Genomic DNA, 7,900 nt, shown 5'->3' on the forward strand with positions numbered 1-7,900 from the left:
TGTGTTAGAATAGGAAATGAGCAACTCATGGATCATGAAATTAGATTCAGAACTATTCATAATACTTCATTGTTTTCTCATGTCTTTTCACCTGTGGATCCTCATTCATTTTCTTGCTTTGCTTCTGTATTGACCTCATAGCTTATTACATCAATTGAATAAATATCTTCTTTCCAAACTTTGATGCCAATCAGATTTTATGTCTCCTTTATGGCACACCACCTTTATGATTCTATGATTGATCACAACACCAAAGAATTTCCTATACCTCTTCACCCCAAGCAGCCCTTAACTGAAAAATTTGGACAACCTCAGGTAATCTGATTTTTACATGTCTACCTTAGCCATATATTATATTTCAATTCATATAGGCAGCTGCAAAGATCAAAAGGTACATTTCCATGGCAAATGAATTTTAAAGTATTGAATTTTTGTGATGGACATAAAATTAGTGATGAATTATGGTTTTCTCAATCTTGCCTTGCCCCTAAGTATATGTAATTCTACACAATAGAATTTCTGTCCAACACTAAAAGTTTAAGATCATTCATTTATAAATATAGCATTTTTTAAAATTGAGTATGTTAGCTTTGCACAGTGGCAGTATTGTAGCCAATGAGGTTTATCCGAGGCGTGATTATTGCTAATTGAAAATTGAGTATGTTGCCAAGTTTATCATTAAAGGGTAAAAGCTATTGTAAATGAAAGTATATTTTTAGTTTTCATATTCTCCATGTTAAATAGGAAACATAATAGAAATATCTAGTCTTATTTATGAACGTTACACTCCAGTTGTTAACCTTAAGAAAATATGGGTGAGTGTTCATAAGTTTTGTTTAACCTGCCAAAGATGCAAAAGGTAAGAAACAGGTTTCTTCCTAAAGCAGCAAAATCTCTGAATAATGCAGCTTCTTTTCTCCAGGTTAAAGGACAACAAAGTGGACAGGCGATGAGAACTAATATTGGTACAATGTTAGTAATACTGCCAAACTTCATTATAATGAGGTTTATCCGAGGCGTGATTATTGCTAATTGAAAATTGAGTATGTTGCCAAGTTTATCATTAAAGGGTAAAAGCTATTGTAAATGAAAGTATATTTTTAGTTTTCATATTCTCCATGTTAAATAGGAAACATAATAGAAATATCTAGTCTTATTTATGAACGTTACACTCCAGTTGTTAACCTTAAGAAAATATGGGTGAGTGTTCATAAGTTTTGTTTAACCTGCCAAAGATGCAAAAGGTAAGAAACAGGTTTCTTCCTAAAGCAGCAAAATCTCTGAATAATGCAGCTTCTTTTCTCCAGGTTAAAGGACAACAAAGTGGACAGGCGATGAGAACTAATATTGGTACAATGTTAGTAATACTGCCAAACTTCATTATAAATGCTTTAGAAGTTAATTTATTTCACCCTTTCAACAAACCCATGAAGTTCATATGTCATTATTCTTTTTCATTTAAAGATGAGGACAGGGAGACAGAGAGAGGTTATGAACTCGCTCGAGTTCACAGAACAAGGAAGTAAACAAAGAACCCAGGGTTCACTACCTGGCAGTCTGGCTCTGGTGTCCTCACACTCCATGTGTGTCTTGTAAGTTTTCCCCTGTAGTGCTCAGAAAAAGGTGTGCAACTTGCATGTTTTTTCATCTCAATTTTAAATTTACTATGTTTTGTTTCTTAAACTTATATATAATAATTGTACACATTTATGGAGTACAATGTGATTTTTTTCAAAAACATAAATAGAATGAAATAACCCTATTAGGGTCATTTTCATATCCATCATCTCAAACACTTTCCATTACTTTGTTTTGGAAATATTCAAAATTCTCTCTTTTAGCTATTTTGAACATATGATAAAATATTGTTAAATATAGTTATTTTACTCTGCTATAGAACACTAAAAATCATCTCTCTTATTTAAATATAATTTCATATTTGTTAATTAACATCTCTCTATTCTCCCCTTTACCCCAACACTTTACAGCCTGCTCTCATAAGGTCAACTTGATTTTAGTTTCTACCTATGACTGAGAACATGCATTGTTTTTTCTGTGCCTGATTGATATTGCTTAACATAATGTCCTCCAAGCTTGTCCTTGTCTTGAATGACTGAATTTCATTCATTTTAATATCTGAATAGTATTCCATTGTATATTTAGCACCACATTTTCATTATCAGTCTGTTGATGGTCAGGTTGTTTGAGTCCACATCTAGTTACTGTGAACAGCGCCGCTGCATTAAACATTTGGAGTGCAGACATCTAAATGACACACTAATTTTGTTTCCTCTGGATCAATATATAGCAGTTGAATTACTAGATCATATACCAGTTCTATTTTCAGGTTTTTTTGAGAAACTCCTGTACTATTTTCCATTATGGGAGCACTAATTTATATTTCCACAACAGTTCATAAGAGTCTCTCACTCTCCATCTTTGCTAGCATTTTTTTTTTCTTTTTTATTTTAACTCTAGTGGGATGAAATCTTAAAATGGTTTTGATCTGCATTTCTCTGATGCTGAGCACTTCTTCATATATATGACCATGTGGATGTCTTCTTTGGCGAAATGTCTATCCATGTTATTTGTATAATCAGCTTTTTAAAAATTTTCAGTGTTTGATTTTGCTGTTAATGTCTTTCTATATTTTGAATATCATCTTTTGTCAGATGATTCCATCACAAATATTTTCTTCCTTTGTGTTGGTTGTCTCTTCATGCTATTGGTTGTTTCTTTTGCCATGCAGAAAGAAGTTTTTTAGTTTGATATAATCCCATTTGTTAAGTTTTGCTTTTACTGCCTGTGCTTTTGAAGTCTTATCCAAAAACTTTACCCAGACCAGTGGCCTAAAGTGCTTCATCTATGTTTCTTCTAGTGTTTCCTAGTTTCAAGTTTTATGTTAAATCTTTAATCCATTTGGAATTCATGTTTTAATAATGTAATAGATAGGGGTCTATTTCTTTCTTCTGCATATTCCCAGCACCCCTTACTGATGAGATTTTTCTTTTTTCAATGAATGTTCCTGACATCTTTGCTAAAAATCAGTTGGATTTATATATATATCTATAGATTTTATTTCTGGATTATCTATCTTTTTCCCTTGGTTTATGAGTTTTTTAATGCCAATATCATAATATTTTTTATTACTATTGTTTTGTAATATATTTTTGAAGTCAGGTCATCTGATGCCTACAGCTTTTCTTCTTTTGACTCGTAATTGCTTTGTCTGCTTTGGGTCTTGCTCTTCCATACAAATTATTTTTCCATTTATTTGAAAAATGCCCCTGGTATTTTGACATGGATTGCATTATATATAAAGAGCACTTTGGGTAGTATGGACATTTTAACAATATCAGTTCTTCCATCTCATAAACATGGGCTGTAAGTTTGTGTATGTGTTCTTTTCTTTCCTTCTTTTTTAGATTTTATTGTAGATATCTCTTACCTTGTTGGTTAAATCTACTCCTAGGTCTTTTATTTTTTTCTGCAGTAATTAATAGGATTGCTTTTCTAATTTCTTTTTTAGCTAATTCATTATTGGTGTGTAAAAACACTTCTGATTTTTGTATGTTGATTTTCTATCACACAGACTTACTAAATTTGTTCGTAGCTGTATTTATTATAAAGAATATTGTATCTTTTTGCATTTATTAAAATAATAATATGATTTTCTCCTTCATTCTGTTGATGTGATGCATCACATTTACAAATTTGCATATGTTGAACCATCCTTGCATCCCTGGGATCCCAGTTGATAATAGTTAATATCTTTTTGATGTGCCTTTGGACTGATTTGCTGGTATTTTGTTGAAAATTTTCTTCATGTTTGTATAAATACTGCATATAGATTATCAGGCTACTATGATAGCTACTGGCCACATGTGATTGTTTAACTTAAATGGAAGTAAAATGAAAATTTTAAAGTCAGTTTCTCAGTGGCACTAACCACACTTCAAGTGCTCAATTGCTACATGTGGCTAGTCACTATCATACTGCCAGTACAGATATAGAACACTTCCATAATGACAGAACATCTTTCTGTATAGTCCTACTTTAAAAATAATATTTTCACTACATGAAAGATAGGGCAGGACTGGGTGTCATTATCGGAATTGGTAGACAAAGTTCATTCAATGAAATCAAAGAAAAAAATAGCAGTAGAATCAGAAACAGAAGATTGCAGAACAGTAACATTTATTACACGTGGCATAGTACCTGCTATTCAAGTGGGCAGTGGCTCCAAGGTATGTCAAGGAGAATTGCCGTGATATGACCTGTTTATACTCATCAGTGAGCCAGGAATAGAATGCATTGGAAATAAACAGAAAGACAGCTAGACAGTTATAGACAGAGAATTACCTATGCATGAAGATCTCTGATGTGACAATTTGTAAGAGTGGGATATTATAATGATTAACTTATTCTGAATCATATGAATTTACATATTACACATGGGTTACACGTTTTGTTTTTTAATAATAAATGCTTCCTTGTTTCTTTCTGATTATATAAATAATTCATGTTTTTAAAAAATACTTCAAACAACATAACAAAATGTAAGAAAGTCAAAAATCACTTGAAATTTTCTAATTTTAGAGATAACCAGGAATAATCTTTTCAATGAGATGGGTGGACAGCTAAATATATGCATCTATAACAGATATCTTTTGAAAATAATTTTTAGCAACTTTGCTCTCATGGTATTTGCATTCTCTCACAACTAATCCACATGCCTGCATTTACTTGTTCATACTTCAGAAAAAAATTGATATATTTTCTTTATCTGTGCATAGAACTGGGCTTATATAGACACTACTGCAAGTTGATTTTCTTACTGAAAATCGTATTATGAAATTTCCTCAGGACAATGAATACATATTTAATTTATCCTTGTAAAAGCTACATATTTCCATGGGATGGGTCTCCATAATTTTGTCGTTTCATTACAAGAGCTTTAATTCATATGCAGATTTATCCTCACTATAGTAAGTTTCATCACAGCATTCGTTGCAGCAATCCCTCTCTTCAAATTTTTATCACACAAATAAATAACAATAAGTAAATATGTAGATTTTCTGGAGTCTTATTATGCCAAATTATATTCCAAAAAAGGCTGTATAAATTCACCTCTTTTACCAGTTACGTGTGCTTGTGTGTATTTACCTATTATTCCTACTAGTGCCAGACCTAAATTAGTATTATCATTTTATTTTTGATAATTTATAAAGTTATTTTATTGTTCTTTTCATTTAAAATTATTTTTTATAATTTAATTTATAATTTCTACTAGTGAGACTCACTGTAATTTTGTGTTTAGTGTCCATTTGAGTCTCTCCTATAATTTGTCTGTTAAAAACCTTTAAAAATTATACTATAGGTTTTCTATTGTTTGTGAACATACAGAAACTCTTCAAAATAGGGCCGTTGTAATGAACTACTCCAGGGAGCCTAAATATGCTTTTTTTCATAGTATTTTCTCCAGAGTTGTACATAAACTATAATGTCATTTATACTCATTAGAATTATAAAATAGTATACTATTAAAATTTAAATATTATAATAGATCATTAGACATAATAAAAATAGTACACATAACATACATAAATTATATTGTACAAGTTTTCCCAACCTACACTTTTTGATCATATTTGTAGTTGGTTTTGCCCAAAAGTTTAAATATTCTGTAACACATATTTGTATATATTTAATTGTAGTCAATAATTTCCCTATCATGAGATAATATATTCCCTGACTTTTTACTGTTTCTTTGGTGTTCTAAAATCTTCCAACATTTCTGTAATTTTATCTAACAATATAATCTTTAATTCACATAAATTACATATTTGTATATACTGTGAGGTAGAGTTCTATATAAAGTTTCCCTCCCAACAGTTAGTTACTTGTGTCAGTCGTAAGTATTAAATTAGCCATTTTTTTTTCTGTTGAATTAAAATACCTTCCTTTTCCTATATTGAAATCCATGTATTCTGGATCGTATTCCTGAACTGTAATTTTTAAATTTGTTTTGTTGTAAGTCTATGTCAATAGCATATTTTCTTGATTACAGTGGCTTTATTTATTTATTTATTTATTTTGAAAGAGAGATGTTTGCATGTGATTGCGGGATAGTGAGAAATAGAGACAGCGCTAGATCACCCCCTAGGGGGATGGCCACACTGAAATCCCTTCTCCTCCACTCTCTTCTCGGAGAATGCACACATGCACGGGCACCAGGAGTGACTTTCGAGCCACTGGGTACAGGACTTAAACCACGCTCCTCCATGTGGAAATCCAGCACCTTAACCACTAGCCAACTGCTGGCCCTGCTTTGTATTATTTTTAATGCATGGTAAGAGATAACTCTGTTCTCCAATCTTTCATTTGCATAAATGACATTATTGACACTAGATATTTATTCCGCAAACTCAAAAGCTTACTTTGTAAAATCAAAACAGATTCTGTTGAAGCTATAACTAAAATTTTAAAGTGTGTAGTGTGTAGTTTTTCTTGGACTTTCATTTTATTTATATTAAGATCTTGTTTTTTCTTTTCCAGATATTCCATCTCTCTTCAGTCATAAACTGTGTATGTACACATCTTCAGTGTAAGCTCAGTGAACTTTATTATGATAAATGGCACTTTCTTAACATTAAGTAACTGTGAACAATGAAGAAAATTCTTAAGAGGGTTATAAGACAAGCTGCAGACCTGAAGATATTTGTTCATTCTTTTCTGTTTGTTTCTTAGTTCAAATGAATACCATCAATATCACTGATACATATTTTTTATTGAAGAAATTCTAATTTCTTATATTATGTCTCTTATTTCTAGCTTTTTCCATTTGACACATGTAGCTTCCATTTTTCTGGTTATAATTCTTAGTGTTGTTTTTATGATATATTTTCCACTAAATCTTTTAAGATATTTCATTTATCAAGAAGACTGCCTGGACTTCAGATTACTTCGTTACTTTATCACCTGACATCTCAATATGTCACTTTTTTAATGTGCTAAACAGTCTTGTGGCTATCTGTTCTTCCAAGTCTTTTCAAAAATATTTTGTAAATTAGGAACCAGCAGTTAGCGTAATGGCTATGTCACTGGACTCCCACGTAGTCGACCGCGGTTCGCGTCCCAGACCTGGTGGCTTAAAACTCACACCGGGCGCGTGTGCGTGCATGCCCAAGATCCCAAGAGGAGAATAGAGGAGAAGGGACTGCAGCGTGACCATCCCCCCTGGGGGGTGATTTCTCACTTTCTGTCTCTCTCTCTGTCTGTCTGGCGAGTGCATGCGCCCTATAGGGAAAATCTCTCCAAAAAAAAAAAAAAATGTAAATTGATAGATCTACCTTTTTTTCCCTTGCAATTGTAGTTTTTCATATATTATGTACATTAATCTTTCTTATATGTGTATATTAAGTGTCTTCTAGTCTATAACTTATCTTTTGACTTTCTTAAAGATTTCTTCCAATAAAGAGAAATTTTTAATTTTAAGAAACCTCTGATGATTATTTTTATTCTTTTTGGTTTTGTTTAAGAAGTCTTAGCCTATGGGGACCAGCAAGGGGCATGGTGGTTAAGGCGCTGGACACTCCACATGGCTGACTGGGGTTCAAGTCCTGAATCTGGTGGCTTGCTTTCTCACTTCCTCTCTCTCTCACTCTCACCCTCTGTCTCTCTCTGATGAAATTAAAAACTAAATGAATGAATAAATAAAAAGATAAATAATTATTTTTAAAAAAAGAAATCTTAGCCTATTTACAGATTTTCTACTAGAATACTTATTGTTTCACATTTAGGTATATGGTCACAATTAATGTTTATGTATGTTGTCAATTATAGGTCTATTTTCATTTTTCTCTGCATATATATCTACAGGTTTATTTTCATTTTCCCT

The 7,900-nt window shown here is 31.9% G+C and overlaps 1 pseudogene; it reads left to right on the forward strand.

Moving 5' to 3' along the window:
* The first annotated feature begins 586 nt into the window (after positions 1-586).
* On the forward strand, positions 587-716 carry LOC114004952 (uncharacterized; annotated as a pseudogene).
* The last annotated feature ends 7,184 nt before the right edge of the window (positions 717-7,900 follow it).

This window comes from Tupaia chinensis, unplaced genomic scaffold (assembly GCF_000334495.1).
Source record: "Tupaia chinensis unplaced genomic scaffold, TupChi_1.0 Scaffold140574_1, whole genome shotgun sequence".
Lineage (NCBI taxonomy): Eukaryota > Metazoa > Chordata > Mammalia > Scandentia > Tupaiidae > Tupaia > Tupaia belangeri.